Raw genomic sequence first — 18,726 nt, forward strand, 5'->3', positions numbered from 1 at the left:
TTCCCCACCGCCCCCCATGAGCGCACGGAGGGGCGCGGCCAAGCGCGGATTCGTGACGAGGGCACGGTTATACAAAACAGGCGCGCCACGCTCCTCCAGAGCGCAGCGCTGCCGTCGGCTCCGCGCTGCCCGCATTGCCTTTCCTTCCTTTCCTTCCTCTCCCCACCCCTTCCTCCCCGGCCGTACCTGGCGCGGCTGCGGAAGGCGGCGGGGGATGCGCCTCGTTGACACCCGGCCGCCGGGACTCAGCCCCGGCCGGGAGCGGGGGAGCAGCGCCCGCGCCCGGCGAGCCACGGAAACTTTGGGGGCGTGCGGGCGGGGGCAGGATCCGCCGGGGACGGGGAACGCGGCCGTGGCCGTGGCCGAGCAACGGGACATGCCCAAGCCATGTGCGCTCGCAGCCCCATCTAGCCTGGGTTGCCTCCCCAACTCCTGTGGGCAGCAGGCCCAGGGCCCCTCTGTCCCCCTCAGGTGAGACCCCACCTGCAGAGCTGCCTCCAGCCCTGGGGTCCCAGGAAGGACTTGGTGCCTCCTCTGGACTCCCTCCAAGAAGATGATGAGAGGGGTGGAGCAGCTCTGCTCTGAGGAAAGGCTGAGAGAATTGGGATTGTCCAGCCTGAGTGACCTAATTGCTCCTTCCAGTACCTGAAGGCAGCCTACCAGAAAGATGGAGATATTTACAAGGACAGGACAAGGGGGAATGGCTTCAAACTGGATGGTCCTCAAGGTCCCGTCCAACCCAAGCCATTGTATGATTATGTGAGCTGCAGGATGGTCACCCACAAAGAAGGGAGCAGGAAACACTTTCCAGGGCAGCTCCACGGGCCAGGAACAGGTCTCTGGCAGCTCCAGGCTCTGTCAGGACCTGCACAGGGCCAAGGCACCAAAGCCACCTCTGAGGGTTGAACCTGTTCCTGCAGGTGCTGCTCGGCCTGGGCACTGACACGTCGTGATGTGATGGAACACGATGACCCCAGTGCCTGTGTGCTCCTCCAGGTACCTCTGCAGGTGTGCCAACAGCCTCGCTGACTTCCACTGGTTCTTCTTAACAAATGAGACTTCTGGGAATCATACCTGGAAACAGAAATGCTTTACTGATCATCACATACGATGGAAGACCGGAGGCACAAGGAGCACGCAGCAAATGCTGTATTACCTGTTAAAACTAATATAAACATTTATTTAAATTACCTAAATAGTGTAAGGTAGCCACTGAAACCAGCAATGCAATCAGCATCTGGGCATTGCTTAATTGCCCATGTGAATGAAATGTAACTGACAGAAACTTGGGGTTCTCGTCAAACTGAAAAACATTATTTTTGCACAATAAAAATATATGGAAAACAGAATATTGGGTTTTCACTGGCTATTTCCCTTTAAGAAAAATAATGTTTATGTCTTAAGTCAACAAAATAATCTTTTTAGTCCAGTACAAAATGTTCCCTTTAATTAAATTATCTCCACTCCCTTGGGATGGATGCCTCATTAAACCTCCTGGGTGCAGATTGCTTGCCTCCATCTCACCCTAGAATGGTTAAGAGCTTTACATCACATCTCCCCACAGTGCCAAATTAATCACCAAATAAATGAAGCAACAGGGTAATCTTCAGTTGTGAGTCAAGAAAATGACTTGTACAAAAAATAAACTGCAATAGAAAGAATCCTACCTAGGAGGTGTTAATGGAACCCAGAGAGTGCTCTGGTTTGGGTTTTAGGCATATTTGTAGCAGAACTGATGAACAAGATGCCAAGTTTCTGGAATGAAGGTGGCATCAGAGTGAATGCAGACTTGTCATCCACATTATCTGTCAGTGCAGTCGCTGGGTTTGCCTTCACAGGAGAGCAGCATCACAGGAAACAGTGCAACAAGCACTTGAACAGCAAATCACAGCAGGGAAATCCTCCAGGAATGTTTTCCTCAAAATCCATCCCCTCCTGCCTCCCTTGATCCCTGTGGGAACAGCACTGCTTTCCTCAGCATCCCATCCTCGCTGCCTTTGGAGTCCACAGAGGACAGTAAGTGACAGCACCTGGGGACAGTGTGGCTGTGTGGCCTGTGCCACTCCTGAGCCTTTTGTGGCGCTTCTTCCCTGAAAGAAGGAGATGTGATAGACCAAACCACTCTGCACACAAACAGGCACTCCAGCAGGAGCTCAAGCCAGAACAATTCAGACCACCACTGGAACCTTTCAGCCCATGCCTAGAGCTTTGCCATGCCATTTTTTTTAATCATGAATATCTGTTGTGTAACAGCAGTTACTTTGCAGCTAATTTTTTTTTTAAGGTAAATCATATTTGAACAGAATCAAAAATAAGCAGGAGCTAAAATATCTGCAGTGCTGGGGCTGTGCCAAACACCCACAGATTCTGTACCCTGTACTCAAGCCTTGTCAAGTAGCTCAGCACATCTTTATTCTAATCATTTACTTTCATTTTATGCCTAACAGAGAATTGTCCTGATTACTCAAGCAAAGCACAGCAAGAAAAGCACAGAAAACATTTGGTCAGCTTTGGGTCCTCGGTGCTCCTGGCATAGCTTGAACCTCCACAGTCCCTCACCGTGAAAGGTTTTGGTGTATGTGCAGTGGTCACATAGCTCTTGACTGGATTTCCACTAAACCTCTTCAATAAGTGATTGGATCACTCTAAGCAGAGAGGCAGCAAGAGCTGCTGGGGGTTACAGAGTGACTTGAGCAGCTGAAAAAGCCCCGAGGTTCACAACTCTTTGGGCAATGCAATTGCAGCCAGGAATTTATTGTCACACTGCTGACCATGGACACCCTGATACAGCAGGGGATGGACTGAAGCAGTGCTTTTCACTTAGGCAGCTCTGCATCTCTGCACAGACACTGTTTGCTCAGGTGATAAAATCGCAGAGCCAGGGGATCGTGAAGGTTGGAAAAGACCTCTCAGGTCATTTGCTGATCCTGGAGGTCTTTTCCAACTTTAATGCTTCTAGGATCATTGAATCCAACCATCAGCCCAGCACCACCACCACGCTCGCCACTAAACCATGTCCTCAAGTGCCACATCCACGTTTTTTGAGCCCTTCCAGAGATGTGAGTCCACTACTGTCCTGGGCAACCTGTACCAATGTTTTACAACCCTTCCTATGAAAATATTTTTCCCTAATAACTGATCTAAATCAGCCCTGGCACAACTTGAGACAGTTACCTCTCATCCTGTCAAAGACAAAGGCGCTTAGCCCACGTTATAAAGATGAGCATTGTAGAACACTCATCTCATACCCAGAGAGAGGTGCAGAGCAAGATGGACAGGCAGAGCACCGGGGAGCTAATGAGGGAAACAGGGTCCCCAGCCCTGCCACTGCCCTGGATGCAGCTGAGAAAAGAGCTGCAGCAGCCTCAGCTGTTGAGTGAAGATATTTGGCAACCCCAGCACCAGCTCCAGCCTCTACAGACAAGCCTGTGCAGCCTTCTGCTCATCTGGCAGCTCCCTGGCATGACCAGCATCACCATGGGAACGTTTCTGAAGTCATTAGAAAGAGTTCAAAAAATCTCTGTTCTAGTGAGAATGGGCGCAGTTACAGAGTCCTGGGATGGTTTGGGTTGTTGTACTCACTTTTACCAGGGGTGGAGATCACTCTCCCTCCAGCACCCAGGTTCTGGGAGAGGAGCTGCCCCGGCTGTCCTTGCCAGCACTCTGGATTTGTGTGCACAGGGAATGCTGACTGTACCAAAACAAAGAATTCCATGATAACATGCCCAGCTCAAAGGCAGAGTCTGGAACAGGGGGAAAGGCAAGAGCAAGGCAAAACCAAGCAGGAAATGTATAAACTCCTGCTGTTAGGGAAAGGCTGAGAGGACTTTGTGCTGCAGAGCAGCAGGTGTAAGGCCCAGGGCACTACAAATGGCACCCTGAGCTGATCAGGATGAGCCCTTATATCAGAGCCCCAGGAGCACAACCCTCTGCAGTGTTAATACCCTGCCTGCAGCTGCTGTCAATGCCACTTCTTGAACTGTCCTACCCCCAGACACTCATTTTCACAGAAGTGCCTCCCTCACCTTCTAATACTCAGTTAATGATTGACTTTTTAAAGTATTCCTCGGGTCGCAATAATAATAAACCTGCCAAATAGTGTGGCCTGGGGGGCAAAAGTAACCTAGTCCTCCATCTTTCAGAGCTAGAACTTCAGAGCTGGAAAGGTTTGGGTGCAGTCGATTAAAAGTTAAATCAAAGTTAGAACAATTAACTTGAAGAAAAAAAATTTACAAATTCCAATCATTCAAGTGCTCAGAGTTAAGGTGGTCCTGAAAGGAAGAAGCCTGAAATAGTACATAAGCACTGTTTGAGCAGGAACTGGAAAATGCCTATTGGGAATAGGCCATGGTTTCAGTGTGTTGTGGTGGAGAAATATGTCTGCTACATACAGGTAATACATTGGGACTCCTGGTGAGATTATTTGATCAAGGCTGGATTTCTTAGAATAGGAGAAATAAGTAAATGCAAAAACCATCTTAGATTAAAAAAACCAAAAAAAGCCACATAAAAACCTCAGCTGAAAAACAGTCATTTGCTGAAGCAGAAGTTTGATTTTCCTGGGACAGAGATTACGTGCACCAAGGTGAGGCACCCAGTAAAGGCAGCCCCTTGTGACCTGCTCCTCACCACGTGCCCCCTTGCTCAAAGTGTCCTGCATCCCCACTGCCTCTTTTATATTCCCCTTTAATACAGGAAAAATCCATAACCTGACAAATGCTGATAGTACAGTCCCAAATCTCCATATTTACATACCTGAGTGCTGCTGTTATTGATGGAGCCCTTCTCCAGTGGCTGCCATCAAACCAGCCATTTATTCAGCCAGCACTATTCAAACACAGATTGTTTATTCAGTTACTGCTGACATTTCCTGGAGTTTGTTTAATCCACCACAGGGATCCCAACAGGGGAGAGGGGGCATATTCACCACCAGTGGGAGATCCTGTCACAGCTCCCCCAGCCATTCCCACTTGGTTATAAAACAAGAGGTAATTTTAACAGCATTCCTTTTGGTTTTGTTTTTTTCTCTGTTTAGACAACAAAAGTTAAACCTTCTGAGGAAGCTTTGGGAGCTCACTTGCCATTAAGACCTGGAGAGCTGCATCCAGCCCTGGGATCCCAGCACAGGAAGGGCAGGGACCTGTTGGGGCGAGTCCAGAGGAGGCACCAAGATGATCTGAAGGATGGAGCAGCTCTGCTATGTGGAAAGAATTGGGATTGTTCAGCCTGGAGAAAAGACCAAGGGTGCCTAATTGTGACCTTCCAGTACCCGAAGGGAGCTTACAAAAAAGGTGGAGAGAGACTATTTACAAGGGCCTGGAGTGCCAAGACAAGGGGGAAGGGTTTTAAACTGCCAGAGGGCAGGGTGAGATGGGATACTGGGAGGAAATTGTTCCCTCCAAGGGTGGTGAGGCCTGGCACAGGCTGCCCAGAGCAGCTGTGGCTGCCCCATCCCCAGAAGTGTCCAAGGCCAGGTTGGACACTGGGGCTTGAAGCAGCCTGGTCTCATGGAAGGTGCCCCTGCCCGAGGCAGGGAGTGGGACCAGATGATCTTTAAGGTCCCTTTGTGACGGTGCTCACAGGGGTTTTCAAATGAGGGAAGAGACGAGAATGTTGACTCCATGTTTCAGAAGGCTTGATTTATTATTTTATGATATATATTACATTAAAACTATACTCAAAGAATAGAAGAAAAAGTTCTCATCAGAAGGCTGGCTAAGAATAGAAAAGAATGAATAACAAAGGCAGCTGTCCCAGACTCTGTCCGAGCCAGCTGGGCTGTGATTGGCCATTAATTACAAACAACCACATGAGGCCAATCCCAGATGCACCTGTTGCATTCCACAACAGCAGATAACCATTGGTTACATTTGTTCCTGAGGCCTCTCAGCTTCTCAGGAGGAAAAATCCTAAGGAAAGGATTTTTCATAAAAGTTGTCTGTGACATCCCTTCCTACTCAAACCATTCTGATTCCATGATACCACGAGTGGGACATTGACCTCAGCAGCAGCAACACAGCTACAAATCTTGGGTTCTGGATCAGAGTGCTGAGCTGTCAGGACGCTTGCTGAGGGCAGGAGCTGCCAATCTAGGAGATATTTGCCTTTCAGCCAACACTTTTATTCACACACAGTAAAGGTTTTCCCCTTTTTCATTGCTTCCCACTGGCTTTCCAGATGCTATTTGGCTGAGTGTTTGCCACAGAACTGTTCAGAACCGTAAAAAGCCAAAGGTTTTTACACCAGCCATCGAGCCACGTCTGCCACAGCTCCACTGGAAATATCCCAGCTTCATGCTGGGCCTTTGACAGCTCAGTGTAAACACACAATTGCAGGCATGCAGGTTAAAGGAGTTATGAACAGAGAACAGCTGGAGACAGGAGTCCAGTGCAGCATCACCTCTGCTTTACACACTGAGCTATTCCTGTGCAGTCAGGCTGTGGAGTTCCTACAGCAGTAACAGGGAGGTGGTTGGTGCATACTTGGCCCTGTGTCACCCAACAGGTGATGGAAAACAAAATGAAGCGTGTGGCAAGGACAGCTCAGGCCTAAATAATGAATGAAATCAATCAGGAGCCTCAATTTCCTCATTTCTTAAGCTTAAATCCTTGGCTTTGCAATTCTAACATCATTTTCATTTAATATTTAATATTATTTCCTAGAGTCTCTTGGTCTGTTATTTTTAGAGGAATAGGAAAAGGAAATGCTCCACCCCCTAAATACAGGAGAATTTAAATGGCTCAGAAAATTTTTACAAAAGTATTATTAGGAAAATAAGATTTAATTTAATTGCAACTCTTTTTGAAAAGTAAAATTTTGATTAGTGTAATTTTATTTAATTTCAACTGTACTTGGAAAAAGATTGCTTCCAAACGTGTTTCCAGGCTTTGCAGAGTGAGCTTTCCCTCCGGACATACACTTCTCTACTATTTTCCAAATTTTTCCAGTTGGAAGACAGTAGAAATATGTGGGAAATGCTGTCAAGCTATGGAACACTTTTCAGATTAAAATAACTTTCAGTTTTGAAAGTAACACTTACCAGGAGTTAAGTGTTTGATGGGCTTGTTTTTAAAACGACTGACTGCATAACCCCAAAGTGGTTTTTAGGCTGTTTGGGTACAAAATGTCAGGGTCCTGCTCCAAAGAAGCTCCAGAGCTCTTCAAGAAGAGCGGCCACATTTCTAGAAATGGAAAAGATGCTGTTTACAGGAGGGGACATCAACACCTTCCAGTGTCAGCTGGACCACGGGGCTGGGGAACACCCACCTCTGCAAGCCCCAGATATGGGTTTGTGTTGCTCCATACCCGTGCAGATTCAGGCTGGACATCAGGAGCAATTTCTTTGGAGAAAAGGCTTGTCAGGCACTGGGAGGAGCTGCCCAGGGAGGTGCTGCAGGTCCCATCCCTGGAGGTGTCCAAGGAGTGGCTGAGCTGGCGCTCAGTGCTCTGGTCTGGTTGGCAAGGTGGGAATCAGACACAGGCTGGGCCCGGTGAACTTGGAGGTCTTTTCCATCTGCACTGATTCTTGGGTTTCCTTAAAGCACTTTGCTAAAAGACATAATAATTTAAGAGTAGCTGATGCTTTTTTTTTTTTTTTTCTTTTAATCAAATCAAGTGCAGAGCTATGTGATTACATGATGAATTATGCAGTAATATTATGACCCTGCCATAAAAATGGAAAATCAGTGGGCAGTGTGTGAATTCAAAGTATTCCTAAAAAACAACCCGTAAATATCTGCAGGGGAAGCAGCATCTTTGGAAAACAATGATTCACACAGGTTTTGTTTTCTTTCCTTGCCATCCTGAGCACAACAGGGAGCTAACATGGGTAGTAGCTGCTAGCATGTTTGTCTTACACCAACTGCTTCATGTCTGAGAAGAAAAGGAATCCTTTAAAACATGATAAAGATAAATATTTGTCCTGGTTCTTTTTTTTTTTATTATTATTTTCCCTTGGATGAAGCACTCCATTTCCAGTCACTTATTCCCCGCGTGTCCTGGCTTTTGATGTTTTGTTTCTCTTTCTCAGAATTCATTAAACATTTTGCCATAAAGAGGTACCCAGATAACCTGGAATGTGTTCAGATGGTTGTTGGGGGGGATCAGCACATACAGAGAGCACAGAATGAAAATACAATTCAGTCACAGGTGTATGTCTGAGCAGGATGGATTCTCTCAGCATAACCCAGAGAGGGGAGGATGCTGACCTGCAGGTGGATCCTTTTAATCCAATGGCATAAAATACAGCCTGAAGTAGGAAAAGGTTTTCCACAGCAATCTCCACCTGGCACAGCTGTGTTACTCCTGAACAAATATCCTTAGCCTCACTGTGATAGAATATCTAAAATGAAAGTAATATACTGAATGTTGACATTAAGGCATAGGACAGTTTGAATTGGGAGGGTCCTGAAAGCTCATCTTGTTTCCACCCTGTCTCACAGGCAGGGTCACCTTCCACTAGACCAGGTTGTGCCAAGACCCATCCAGCCTGGCCTTGGACATCTCCAGGGATGGGGCAGCCCTACCTTCTCTGGGCAACAAATCATTGCAATGTTACCCTCTATAATCTAAAACTATTCAGGCAGAATCCCTCCAGAAGTATAAAAAAAAACAGATTTTAAATGGGATTTACAATGCTGGTGATTCGCAGGCAGTCAGAATCCAGTCACATATACACAGATTGTGGATAAATGGGAAATTGTTACCTTTGGAGCTGTCTGTTCTCCACTAGCATTTACTGCAGAAGATTAAAAGGACCAGTTACAGCTGACAACAGACTGGATTGAAGCTGTGCAGGTACAGGAACCTGCTCTGCTTCAGTGAGGCTGTGACACACCTCGTTAAAATAACACTGGTCCATTTTTGTGAAGGTGATAAAAATGTATTCTCTCCAAACAACAAAGATCAACTTTCACAATCTGTTTGCTAAATAGGTGGAACATGAAATTACCTTCCCTGACAATGAGCATTCTATGGGGACAGTACACACACAGAGCACAACATAACAGGAAATTTGAAATAAGAGCACACAGGGCATTATTAAGTGTCACCATCTGTTGGTGCTGACATATGGGACTAATCACAGCCCCTTTAGGGTTGATGTTAAGTTTATCATTTTTACAAGGATTGAGTAATGTTAAATATCACTGTGGGCAGGTATAATTGTTATTTAAAAGAAAATTGATACCAGATATGAAGGATCATGTCTACAGCTGCTGCAACAAGCTGGTACTGCCTCTTTCAGGACAGCAGAGTGATCCCAAATAAAATCATAGAATCACCATGGGTTGGAAGTGACCTTAAAGATAATTTTGTTTCAACGCCCTTCATGGGCAGGGACACCTCCCAGTAGATCAGGTCACTCAAATAATCTAGGAGCCTTCTTGCTGTATCCAAACAAATTCTCATGTGCTGCTAAAAAATCCTCCAAACTCTATATAAAAGCTGTGTAACCAAATATAATGTTTACATCTGCCTCAAAAAGCACAAGCACAAATTAATCTCAGGCTTTGGCATTCACGAATTCCATGGCCAAGATTAAGGGCTTGCCCTTGAGTTCAGAATGTCCATTAAATGGATCATCACCATCTTCATGATTTCCTGTACTTTACTGATTCATACCCTTCTCCACAAGCAGATTATTATCAAAACCCCTCTAAGTACTGGGGAGATAAAACAGAAGGAATGAGAATCAGAGCAGGAACTAAGAGAAACTTCCAAAGAGCATTTCAACACCTGCATTTTGGGAGGCTTGTCCTGGAACATGAGACTGGATCAAGTGCAAGACCTGGGAATCAAAGGATGCAGCTCTTCCCACCCTGGTCTACCTTTAATTGTTCTTCAGCAGCATGTGTTGAATACAACCTTTTTTTTAAATTTTTTTTTGGTAAAGAAATGGACTTTTGCCTTTGCCTTCCTATGAATGTTCCCATACTGAAAATTCCTGTGTAAGAAACCGTGGATGGGGAGGTCCCCACAAAACAGGGATCTATCTGTAGTACACTACAGAAATTATTTTGCATCAGAAAGACCAAAGTTGGCAAAATGAACATATGATCAAATTCCTGGGCAATATCAAAAAGCACTGGCTGCATTTCCTAGTTATGGGAGCATAGGAGTGGGTTGCTTGGTAACAGCTCCTGCCACGATCTGCTCGGAAATCAGCCTTAAAAGCAACTCCCATGCCATTGCAGCGTTGCTACAGCAACATGCACAAGTGATGGATCCCAAGTTAGAGACACACCTTAAGCAAAAATATGTTTCCTGTCATTTTAAACACTTTCCAACCCATAAATACGTGGTGTCTGCCATTCTGAGCAGCTCCCAGCAAGGCTGGCTCCCAGGGGCTTTGTCAGCATTTGCAGAGTTTGTACGTGTAGGGAAGCAATTAGCAAGGGGGAAAAAAACCTAAACCGTGATGTCTGCAGCCCTGGATTGCAGCTCTTCATCAACCACTGAGGTGCCCACACAGCAGCCATGTCACTGCAGCCACACAGGGCACTCAGGAGCACAGGAGAGGTGTGAGCTGCACTGGGGCTGCAGCAGGGACCATGTGCCAGTGGGGTTCTGGCTTAGAAAACCCTTGAGGGGCTCAGCAGAGATGCTGCAGGGCCACCTGTGCCTCACACAGGAGACATCTGCAGCAGACCAAGTGGAGGCCTCAGCCCATGGGTAGAGTACTCATGGGCTAGAGGGGAAGCCTGAGACAACTGAGCAACCAGCGAGGACCAATTTTGCAGGAGGGCAAATGACACCTTTGGATGATTGACCGTGAACTTGCTGTTCAGGACCCCTGAGTGACGCAGGATAAACAGCTCAGATGGAGATACCTGTGTGCAAGACACCCACTTTGATCTGAGAACCTGTCCTGCTGCTCTCTCAGTGCACAGCTGAAACACAGTTATATGGAATCCTGGAATGGTTTGGGTTGGAAGGACCTTAGAGCCCATCTCATTCCACATTCCATGAGACCAGGCTGCTCCAAGCTCTGTCCAACCTGGCCTGGGACACTGCCAGGGATGGGGCAGCCACAGCTTCTCTGGGCAGCCCATGCCAGGGCCTCACCACCCTCACAGGGAAGGATTTATTCCCAATATCCCATCCAACCCTGTCCTCTGGCAGTGGAAAGCCATTCCCCCTTGTCCTGTCACTCCAGGCCCTTGTCAAAAGTCCCTCTTCTGCTCTCTCAGAGCCCCTGTAGGTACTGCAGGGATCTCTAAGGTCTCTCAAAGCCTTTTCTGCCCCAGGCTGAATACTTCCAGCTCTCTCAGTCTCTCTCCATAACAGAGGTGTACCAGCTCTCTGATCATAAAAACTAAATAAAGAGCTGCCATGTCCTAAAAAAACAGTCTGATGGGGAAAGCCTTTACTACAGCCATGCAGAAGAGTAAGTTTATTGGCTCCCAGGAGTAAGTTTTTGCCCTGAAGTGAAAGAGTTCATGTCAGCCTTAACCCAAAGTGTGCTTCCTTGGCTCCAGCAGCTGCTGTCCACGACCTCTCGTCCACACAGAGACCCTGCCACTAAACCAGACACTTTCTTTGACAGCTTCACTTTTAAGGGACAGCTTCACTTTTCAAAGCCAGTCAGTGTCAGTGTACAACGATGTCAAGTCCATGTTCTTTTCACGGGTGGTGCTGGATCCTCAGGCAAGTACCAAGTGCAAATGATGAGCACAGACACAGAGCTCCTCTGTCTGTGCTGCCACACGGCAGTGACTGGCAGCTGAGTATGAAGGGGGTTAACAAAAGCTGAATTATTTTTCTCTGAAAACGTCTAAAATGGCCCCACAAACCCAAATTATAAAATAATTACACCCCGCCTTGAGCTGAACACAAAAAGGTTATTCACTACAAAGCCCTAGCAACCATCTTAGCCTTAAAGGAAAAGAAAGCAGACTGCCAAAGCAGTAATGAAATGACACACAACTGCTAATTTCATGTCTGTTTTTCAGAGGTCTGTAATAATAACCAGTAATTCCTTACAAAGCATCCATTCTTGTTCCCTAATTCCCACCTGAGGATATTGAAAGGCTTAACCATTCCCTGGCTGTATCTTTTAGGAAGATAATGTCCACTTAATGCCTTAAGTATAGGTAGGCTTATTATTTTTTAAGGGAAAAAATCAAGTTTATAAGGCTCTATAAAGTGGTCAAGTGAGTCCAAAGGGCTAAAGAGGACCAGCAATGACACCTGGACAGGTGGATTGATTTATTCTGTGGCCCAGCATGTGGCAGTTTGGTGGCCTCAGCACAGTGCTCCAGGGCAGAAGGTCACCTTGCAGAGCCTTGACAGCTCTGGGCAGAAAAGAATGAGACTTGCACCAAACAAAGCTGCACAGGTTTATGTTGTGATTAGCTGAAAAATCTAATCTATTTCATTGTCACCATTTGTGTGTCTTCCAAGAGGCCGTGTATTTATTACCAAGTAAACAGAGATCTGAAAATAATAGCAAAGACAGGCAGGATTAGGAAGAACCCTTCTAATTGTGCCTCAACACAATGCTGCCACATAATCACAAAGAATTCAGTTCCAGAAGCAGAAATCTTTGTGCAGCTCCTGTGATCAGCCACTTGAGAGATGGAGCTGCCTCGAAAGATCGATCCTGCTGTCTGACTCAGGATTGACATTAATGGGTCTACTGGTCTCACCCAGCTGCTCTGATGCACACAGGAATAAAGTGGGCTGCAAAGATACTTGTGGTGTCAGAAAAACACCAGACATATTCACATAAGGTCCCTGCTCAACATAAACAGATGCAGGCACACGAATGTTGTGCGATTAAACAGGAGGAGTTTCAGCGAGCAGCCACCAACAGATGGCTGCCACTCCTTGAGAATCCATCCAACACTCATTCACCTCCTCAGCATCCAGTGCAGGTTGTGCTCTGGTTTGAGCTGGAGAAGCCCTCAGGGTATTTGGGCAAGGCAGTGGCTGCACAGGCTCAGTCACTGTTTGAATTCCTGGGGCTCCAGGACTGAGCTCCTCATTCTCTCTCCAAAGGACAAATTGTGCTCTTCATCAACAGGATGCAATGATCCATCCTCTGCCTCAGCATCACAGCAAGCAGCATCATCAGACCACCTCCATCATCTTTCAGGTGCTCCCAACACTAATCAGCCCCTGAATGTATGGGTTTGGTCCCCAGGGCCAATTTCTGCCTCATGTTCCCGAGGAATTCTGAAAGGTAACCTAGAGCACAACAGTGCAACTGCTCTCTATCACTCTATGCTGACTAAAAAGCAATTCAAATGAGCATTATATCTTATTTACATCTGAAAGAGCTGAAGTAAAATATTCTGTGCAGACTATGCATAAATATACAAAATTTCTTGTTCTTCACTAATGAACTATTGTGTTTAATAAAATTAATCTCATTTCACCCATGATAGATCTGGTTTAATTTTTGAAGCAGGGAAATTTATATATGTAATTTGTAGAATGGGGGAGCCAAAATTCAAGAGATTCACTTTAAACCAATCAGGCAGTTGTTTTATTTATGTAGCACCCTTCAGAAGAATTATCTGAAGGCACTTGACAATGCAAAAATAACTCCACTTGGCAAACATCCAGGAGGGTGATTGCTGCTGCTGCTGCTGCTGCCCATGGCTTCAGAGGCTGCTTGTATGGCAAGCAGATTCCTTAAGGCTGGCTTTTTCCACCCAAAATTTGCTTTGTATCCTGAAGTTACAACTCCAGTCACTCCACACAGATATTTGTTGAGAGCTCAGACTCACAGCTTGTCTGTTGGCCAGCCCCAGCTGGTCTGTGGGCTGACAACTCACCTTCCTCCCCCATCATTTGGGATATCAGTATTCCCTCCTATGCTCCAGGCAGGGCTCTGATTTATTTCTGCATTTGAGAAGGCGATGGGAGGGGACAGGAAGCTGGCTGAGCCCTTTCTGCATTCTGCATGCACTGGTGTAACACTGGGCTGTGTGTCCTGTAACAGAGGAGCTGCAGAACAGACACCCTCGTGGAGCTGTGTAGAAAATACTCACACAGCGGACTCAAAAGCAAAGCCGAGCTCCCGGAAACACAGCAGAGCCTCAGGAAATGCTGCGCTGACTTGTGCCAGCAAGCCCTGCATGTTTTCATTATTTATAGAGAGCTGGAGCCGAGCACAGCAATGTGCACTAGGTACAATGCACTGAACAAACAAGAGGCAGCTCCAAAAATGTACGGTCTGGCAGCACCAAAGGAGCTCAAAAATCAACACAAAACACACTGGGATGCAGGGCAGCATTTTGAGTGGGAAAGTGCCATGGAATAGGGTTGGTTTTAAGAACCATTTTTTAGAAAAAATGGGCCTTTGTGAACTCTGGATTAGAACAAAGGGAAAAGCACAAAGCCAGTAACAGTGAGAAAAGAGGGAGAGAAGGATTGTGAACTGTGTAGGACTCAGGATGCCAAGGCACTATGGATACACATCAGAAGAGAGAGCTCAGCAGCACCTGGATGAGCTGGATCGTGGGATGGAACAGATCAAGAACCTGAACCTACTGAACAAAGCAGCACAAGATGTTTTAAACAAGGGGAAGTGAGCCCTGGGACAGCCAGTTCACTGTTAATTTTAATTTAGAGGCCCAACAGCGAATCTGGAGTTTAAAGCTGTGCTATCAAATGGCATGTCAAAATAAAAACAGTAGCACTGGCATTTAGATTTATGCATCGTCATACAGGATTAGTTGCAAATGTTTTTTTGCTATGTGGCTTTGTCTTCTCTGCATGGCTTTCTGAAGGAACTGCTGGGATTAGGTTCAAGCTAAAATTCATCTCAGCTGTCATAATCTTCACTACAAGAAGATCTACAAAGTATTATAATGAGATGGAGAGAAAGAGCCTCAATGGGTACAGTGCAACAAGTACATTTATTCTGCAAAGATTGATGCTAAGGATTTTTTCCATTTTACCACATTCTGGATAAAACCTCTTGTGCACCACAGACAGACTTGATTAACAAAGGCCTCCCATGCAAAACCATTTAATTCAGTCCCTTCACTAACCTGGAGGTGCTCCTGCCCTAGAGTGGGATATACAATTGATGACTGGACCCCAAATCCTCTCCTTGGGGAATGATATCCCTACAATTGTTAAGACCTTGATTACAGCATTGTCTTTGCATCTCTTATCTCCGCTCCGCACAAAATCCTTTGTTAAACACTGATGTCCCTCAGTTTCTGTGCTGAGCTTCTGGCCATGGCGAAGTAAAACCCACTCCAGCAATAACTGTGTTCAGAAGGTCAAAGGCACGGAATTGAGGCTTTGGTGTACACTGTGAGTACAGCACTTGTGTTTATACAATAAGGTGTGTATTTAAAGGTGAAAAGCAGGATGTGTTGAGTAGTTAACTCTCTGGTTCCCTGCTGGTATCACTGGGTATACAGGTTATACTAAAGGCTCTTCAATATTTTCTACTGATCACATACTACAAAAATATGTGTACTTCAGCAGGGAAAAAAAAAACTTGGCAGTTGTTGGCATTGACCCAAAAGGCATCAAAGGACAGATCCTGAATGGCAGACAGTAAAGTCAGTGCAAAATCAGGTCCTGCAGCATTCCAAGAGAAGCATTGGAACAGGTTGCCCAGAACAGCTGTGGGAACCCCATCACTAAGGACAGGCCAGGCTGGATGGGGCTTGAAGCACCCTGGGATAGTGGAAGGTGTCCCTGCCCATGGCAGGGAGGGGAACTGGGTGTTCTATAAGGTCCCTTCCAACCCAAACCTTTCTGTGATCCTGTGATTGTATGATCACTGGAGGGCAATAGCTCCTGTCTTATCACTGAAGTCTAACAGCAACAGGGACACCCTGCTTTTCCCAAAAAACTCAAACACCACCAGTGAACTGACCAGTTCCATTTTCCCTCTCTGAAAAATGCTGTCTCCAAGTTCCTGATAAGTTTCTCCCAACACACTTAACACCTAATTGGGGACAGGAAAAAATGGTTAGAGCCCGTTCTTTTCCTCAGGAAAGTCTGTCAATTCCTCCTTCTTTCTATAGGAGGAGTTAGTCCCAATATTTTTGAGGGAATGATGCTCAGCAAGTTGGAACAGGAATGTGCCATGCCAGGGGAAGGGAGAACTTTGTGCTCTCACCTGAGACACTAGGTTGCCAATAAATGCAACACTTTGTCAGAGAGACTTTAAAACTCTTTCAAGCAATTCAGAATTCCCCTTTCTCTTCCCGAGTGAGGTGGCCAGAACAGGAGAGGTGACACAGCACAGAACTGTTGGCACAGAGAATCCTGTCCCGTTCTTGATGGATCAGACTGTGCCCAGTGTAAGCTGAGGGTTTTTCCTTCACTCTACAGATTTCCCAGTGTATTTTGCATGCTGGTTTTGTTGGTTTGGGTTTGGTTTTGGTTTTTTTGGGTTTTTTTTTTTTGGCTTAAGACATGTTGTTCAACAGAGCTTTTTCCATTCTTTTCTGGGAAGAACACACTATTTTGGGGAATTTTCATCCAATGACCACTAAAAGAAAGGAAAGCACAGGAGTGAAAATCAAGAAGTTCAATCACCTCAGAAGCACTGGCTTTTTTTTTTTTTTTTTAAGGAATACTGGATAAATAGGCTATTGTGGGGATTCCCCCCCCACCCCCTGCAGAAGTGCACATTTTTGCATATTTACACATATGCACTGTGTATCTACAGGACTCAAGCCAGTAATAGGCCCTCTGCTTGCAAAAATATCACATAAAAATGTTTAGTGGGTTTGAAAACACTTCAGGAATCACTTTCTGAGGCATGTAAGCAAGACACAGAAAATAAACTCCTCAACATCCACTGGGGTTTTAAACATGTGTTTGTCTCTCCTTCTAACCTTCCTGAAAACACATGAGGTGTGAGGGGGAAAATATATTGCATTGCAGTCAGAAGGATGTAACATATCTTCCTTCTCTTAATGAAGTTAATGCAGAGTTTATAACTGAGCAAAACCAGAACATGATTGAGTCAACCCATGGCACAGACAAAACCACAGAATATCCTGTTTATTGTTTTTAAAGTATATTTTCTCCACTCACTGCCTGAAGCTCCATTAAAATTCTTGAGGCCATACCAAAAGGAAATTCTGCCAAAAGCTGCCCATTAACAAGCAATTAATATACAAGCTTTAAAGTACAAGGTTGCTCATACCATCCCACAGAATATATTCTTTGCCTGCTATTTCTCACTGGAGACATTTTTTGACAGAACATTCTAACTCTGCCAGGGATTTCAAAAAGTAGGCTATAATTCTCAAGAAGAATAAGGTCTATACTTGCTCACTCTCAAAATACTTGATTAAACTTCAGTCTTAAAGGCTGTTTTCTGGCCCAGTTAACAACTGATGTAGTAACAGAAGTGACACCATTAGCTCTGCACAATCTGCCAGCTATCGGACCAGGGGAACAAGGCCATTCAAATATAAATCCTGAATATGTAATTTGTAACATGAAGATCTGGGGGATGAGCGGGGGGACTATTTGGGTTTGCACCATCAGCATTTATAATGTGGTCTCACTATATTCACCAGGCAATAAAGTTCTGACTAACACACCAGCATTTCTTTGGATTGATGATTCTCTGTATGGGAAACTGCAGAGATGAAGCAGCAGCCTTTGCAGAACTTCTGCTTCACATCTGATCCCTATGAGGGCAAGGCAGGCTGTAAGAAACAGAAATGGTTTTTCATTTCAATTCCTAGTCATAATAACTACTTTCAATGACTGACCATAGCTATTTATTCTTTAACCAGGATAGGCTGAAAGGTCTGAACTGGAATCCTCATCTGCCCAGGGTTTCCACCAACATGGTGTCTGTGCCTAAGTTCCTCTGTCCTTACCCAGCAGCTGTGAACCTGCACAGTCAATCCAAGAACAAAAGCTGAAGCAGAAAACCCCATCAAAAGGGCATAAATACAGCTCCACATTCCTCAGAGGACAAAGAATTGTTGTGGTTTTCTAAATAAAATACAGCTTATGACAAAAAACATCAAATTGTGTGTTTTGCCTGGTAAGAAATAGGCTGAGGCCAGCAGCAATTACTGGCCCATACCTCAGAGTCCAAGAGTGCTGGAGCTTCTCCAGCTGCATCATTCAGACCTGCCAAGTGTCACTCATTGAAACTGAGGCATATAAGTCTTTTGGCTTCAATCAGCAAAACCCAAAAGGCCTCATTGCTTCAATTCTGCAATACCAGGGCTCATACTAAGCTTAGCCCAATGACCTTCATCATGTTAAGGGACACAGAGCTGACTTATAAAGGTTTTTTTATGACAATGTGAGGTTTTGGGGTGAGCTGCTGCACACACGCTTTGCCCACTGCCCCTGCTCACATTGATTGTGACACACAACAGCTGCTACAGCACACAAAGGGATTTTCTCACTTCTCTGCCATTCTTGCTCCTGGCAATAACCAGGTTTCCTGAGCCACATGTTGCATTAAGACTATTGCAATATTCTGATGGACCCACCCTTTGTTCATGTGAAGAATCCCTACCTAAACCTATTTATAAGTCTACCTTCCATGGGACCACTTCCATCTTTTAATTACACAGCATTTCATTAGTTTATTCATCAAAATGAACAAAAACTCTTGGGATAAAATTTAGTGCATCAAAGAGTGATTAATTTTAATTACCTTGAGACATGCATTAATGAAATGTATTTATTCTCATTCTAACCACTATGCCTTGTCTTAAAATGAAATGTTTTCAAAGCATCTTACTCTCATTCTTTCTTTTCTGAATT

The 18,726-nt window shown here is 45.3% G+C and overlaps 1 long non-coding RNA gene across 1 annotated transcript; it reads left to right on the plus strand.

The window, feature by feature from the left end:
• Positions 1-107: 107 nt before the first annotated feature.
• Positions 108-1,349, plus strand: LOC143695736 (uncharacterized). The gene is made up of 2 exons (XR_013185267.1): positions 108-471; positions 921-1,349. It is a non-coding gene; the product is annotated as an uncharacterized LOC143695736 (long non-coding RNA).
• Positions 1,350-18,726: the final 17,377 nt, after the last annotated feature.

The sequence above is a fragment of the Agelaius phoeniceus genome, chromosome 26, assembly GCF_051311805.1.
Source record: "Agelaius phoeniceus isolate bAgePho1 chromosome 26, bAgePho1.hap1, whole genome shotgun sequence".
Lineage (NCBI taxonomy): Eukaryota > Metazoa > Chordata > Aves > Passeriformes > Icteridae > Agelaius > Agelaius phoeniceus.